The following is a 4,799-nucleotide window of genomic DNA, read 5'->3' on the forward strand; positions in this document are numbered from 1 at the left end:
CCGAACCAGTCGAAACTGTCCAACCCCCTCTACATTGCGCATGGGCCTCCTTTTATACGCTAAAGGGGTCACCGACAGGTGGCAACGCAGAGAAGGGTACAAATGTAAAAAGTGAGGTGGTTGGTACAGTTACTTGTACAGTGCACCCTACCTAACCCTGACGGCAGGGGACAAGGGCATTAAATGCCTGTCTGAGTCGCCCAAACAGTGCAGAAAAGGACTGTTAGGGGCGCCACCGTTCGCCACGATGGCGATCTTGTCAGCTTCGCATGCCACTGCGCACCGCTGGCTGCACACCCTCCCGCCACGCGCGCCTGGAGAGGCCCTCAGAGCGACACGTTGGTGGATGCGCTGGAGCATGGGCACAGAGTGGCCGCCTGCCGTGGCAAGCACCTTGCCGCTGCTGTTATCTTGTCGGGTCCGGAAGCTTGTCGCTCACCGGGCCTCGAGGTACCTTGGTTGGTCTTCCCGGCAAGCTCCTCTTGCCGGGGCCTTGTTGCCTTGCCGGAGCGCGTGGCGCGTCATGGCAAGTTCCTTGGAGTGCCTTGGTTGGCCTTCCCGGCAAGCTCCTCTTGCCGGGGCCTTGTCTCCTGAGCTTAAATACTTTGTTCTTGAATGGCTCCAAGGGAACCACGGAGGATCTTGGCGTTCACCCGGCAAGCCTTGCCGCGGGGTGCTGCAACTGCCGGTGCACAAGTTCGGGGTACTAGGGTACCCCTATTCTAGTACACCGACACAGTGGTTCTATGTCACTGAGCCATGCGGCACAAAATGGGTCGCAGCTCCCGAATTCTGATCCGGAGCTCCATTGCGGCTTACGTCCTGGCCCAAGAAGGGCCTAAACTGGTCTTCGCCAGATGAGTTGGCGGTGCTCCAGGCGCGTGTCAAGGGTATGAAGGACAATAATATCAAACTTGTCAACCTAGTCCAGGTGATGTTAGTTCGCCCGATTCTCCCTTGTCAACACAGGGCTTGCAATTTATGGGAATTCGACCCAGCCAAGCACCAGACCCTACTAGGGTTATTCGACTCATCGCAAAAAGACATCTGGAAGGTGCTCTTTAAGTCCGGCAAATCATGGCCAGATTCAGCCGAGGACCATGGGTACCAACTGTCCCGACCCGCGAGTTCCGTAAGTCTTCGCATGTTGGCAAGTCATATGCTTTATCTGCCTAATCCAAGGGAAACGCTTAATGTATTTTCCCACAACTCTCTTAGGGCTGGAAGAAGAAGGAAGGGCGGATCTACTGCCCGGCCCCGCTGCCAGAAGAACCAGCCGACTCACTTCTGATGAAGATGCTGGTCCCGGCGCCTTACAAGGCACCAAAGAAAAGAGCCGAGAAAGAGGCCAAAGAGACCAGGGGTGGCCTTCATCGCCAAGGCACTTCGGACATATTATCCGAAGACTCTGAGGCCCGCTCTTCCTCCAAAGAGGACGATGAAGAGGAGGAAAGCTGGTCCCCCCCAGTGAGGGGCAGAAAGAAAAGGACAGCATCCACACACTTGGAGGCTGAGTCGCCTAAGAAGGGAAAAACTCCCATTCCGGAGGAGTCCGCCACCGCCACCGATAGCAGCCCAGAGTGGGATCCCAGGGGCCAGCCCCTGGTGAAATCGTGAGTATATAAAACCCGGACACGTTTGTGTATCTTGACTCACTATCATATAGCATTTAATCGCATTGAATCATGCCTTTTTTGCAATCCGGCCAAGTCCCGCGCCGAACAATCCTCATCGGAGGATTCACTGGGTTCGGATGCTATGGACAGCGGGACTCCCCCGACGGCCCCTCCCCAAAACATGTGAACAACACCGGGGTATCGTCCCAAAGGGACCCAGGCCGAGGGGGGTGGGGAGACCGTCAAGGCAGCACCATAGGGTCAAACCTCGGTGGTCGGACACACGGGGGAAAGGCGCCCATGGAAACCGACGGCGGGGGCTATATTGAATTCGGCCCCCACCCGGACATAGTCCGAAGACCAACACTACTCGGGATTCAGGCGGGCAACCTCTCTCGACAGACGGGGGGTGCGCCTGTTCCACTGGCAACCTCTGCCCAACCAGAAGTGCTGGATACCTTATCAGCAGCGCTGAAGAGCGCCTTCATTGTTGAAGAACACCGTGCCCTTATGGGTGCGGTGATTGAGAAGATTCGGTCTGCCGAAAGCGGGCTGACTGAAGCCTGCATCAGCCTTATAACGGGCTTTGAGGTATGTTGTGAGCTTTCAAAGAGTGTCATCGTATAGATAGTAACCCCTGATACATTGTTCGGTGTTTCGAAAGAAAAAAAACGGACAAAGGATCAAATATATGTTCTCAGGAGACTTACCTTGTGGTACCTCTCCCTCTTTTGTTTTTTCGAAGCAGGCATCTGTAGTGACTGCCACCTCTCAAACTGTGGAAGTCTCCGCACTGAAGTAGAGTTTGGAGCGGGCCGAAGAAGAACTCGGCCAAGTGAAGAAGCAGTTGGAGGATAACCAAGGTATGTGAAAACCTTGTTCGCATTCAGCACGAATGAATAATTGAGTGAGATGAAATTTCTTCCTGATGTGCTCTAGGAACGACGGCCGAAGTCGAGGCTCTTAAGAAGGCAGTGGTCGAGGCCGAGAAGAAGGCGGCCACAGAGCATGCCCTTTGTGAGAAGCATGAGGCCAGGGTTATTGAAGTTCAGCAAGAGCTCCAAGAGGTCATGAAGAAATGCGAGACCTTGGAGCAGAGTTTAACGGAGAAAGAATCTGAACTCACCGAGGCTCGTCAAGGTGCACACGATGCCCGGGGCGAAGCCCAAGGCACCCTGCAGGAAATCTAGGAGGACAAAAAGATCACAGCGGGTAAGGTTTTTTCTTTGCAAAGCAAATATTTAAAGGAAGAAAATCATGTCACTAATCTGAATTCAGTTTCTCCAGGGGTGTTTGCGGAGCTGCCGCGCAGCGTATCTGATGCCGCACAATTCTACTGAGCCGAAGAAAGGAGCTCTACGGAGAAGCTCTTCTGGTCACAATATCTGGCGCCGAGCATCCAGTGCCTTTTGTCGATCAACTGAAACAGTTGATCGAGCTGCATAGGGCGGCCGAACTAGCCATGAAGGATTTAATTATCTGGTTGTGGCCCGCCGAGGCAATTCCCAGTAGCTACTTTGGGCTCGTGAAGTGGCTTGTAAGTGTCTGCCCTCGACTTGAAGTCAGCAAGCGGTCGTTCTGCATGGAAGGTGCATGAATGGACTTCGCCTATGCAAAAGTGCACTGGGCGAAGATGGATGCCGAAAAGCTGATGACCGAAGGACCGCCTGCGGGGAAGGAGCACCGCAAGCCCGAGTTATATTATGACAATGTCCTGAAAGGATCCTGCCTTGTAGCGGAGCAATGTACCAAGGATATTATATTCCCATGAATACATTCATGTTATCCTATGTAATGTTTAACAAGGTCATTTATATAATATAATGCCTGTTTATTAGAAAATTTTACCTCCTGTGCAGCCATTTTATATATTAATCATGAGAGTTGGCTAGTCGTCGGCTTCTGCCCCCACGTAGGAAGTACATGGGTGTTCAGGATAAACCTGAACACTCTTTACCCCAGTTTTGGGTCCTTGAAGGAGGTGTTCAGCGCAACGAACCAAGCAATCGGACTATAAGGCTTTATCACCGTCACTTAGCCATAGGAGTTTGACAAAAGACAGGTAGGCGCAGCCCTTGGTGTTTGGAAGACCGCACTAGGGGCTCTATCAGCACCTGATTGGAAGAAAAAGTTGATCCGTCGCACGCTGCATTAGTTATCGCATAATGCGGAAGAAATCCTTAAAGATTTTGTAACCTCTCGAATAGCTGACCAGCTCTTGCCGCATCATGGCAGACAGTTTTCAGCTTTCTCTACTGAGGTGCTCATCCGGAAGAACCGGGACACAATCGCAGTAGTTCTCCCTTTACTACCCTAGCCGATATAGCGGAACGTAGGGTAGCAAGCACAGGAGCCGGGCAACCTAACTATTGATCCAAGACATGATTCGGAGCCGATGCATATAATGCTATAAGTTTGGGGTGCCGAACGACCGTGAGGGTGTTCGGACTTTATATCTGTATTATGGGTACAACGAGGCCCCTGGCATATTAAGGCGTACCGTAGTGTATGAATGCCGTTTGACAAAAAATGTCAATAAGAAAGAACAGCAAGTAAACGTCATATAAAGCCACATGTTGTAATTGATTAATACGGCGAGTCGTACGAGTACAAGTAGTGCGATAAAAAGAAAGATGACTTGTGTCGGAATAATTGGCCACGGGTACCCCGAAGACGGCAAGACAATAATTCAAGACATCGGGGCTAGCAAAGCCCCTCAGTCCGACTGCCCGACCGCTCCTGCCGGCTCACCGTCCGACTGCTGTGCCCGGCCGGCTGTCGGCTTCCGACTGCGCCAACCAGCCGGCTGCCGACTGCAGCCCGACCCAACACCGACAAGACCCCGGCATGCCGGCCATACCGCGGACGAGACGGTTGTACCTCGATGCCATCATGTATAGTGTCACTTGTCCCCTGGCACTATTTATGAAGTGACCCAGGGGACAAGCATGACACCCCATGATACGTCTCCGTCGTATCTACTTTTCCAGACACTTTTGCCCTGTTTTGGACTCTGACTTGTATGATTTGAATGGAACTAAGCTGGACTGACGCTGTTTTCAGCAGAATTGCCATGATGTTGTTTTATGTGCAGAAAATAAAAGTTCTCGGAATGACCTGAAACTCCACGGAACATCTTAGAAAAAATAATAAAAATCTTCGCCAAAGATGAAGGCCAGGGGC

The sequence above is a fragment of the Triticum aestivum genome, chromosome 5B, assembly GCF_018294505.1.
Source record: "Triticum aestivum cultivar Chinese Spring chromosome 5B, IWGSC CS RefSeq v2.1, whole genome shotgun sequence".
NCBI lineage: Eukaryota > Viridiplantae > Streptophyta > Magnoliopsida > Poales > Poaceae > Triticum > Triticum aestivum.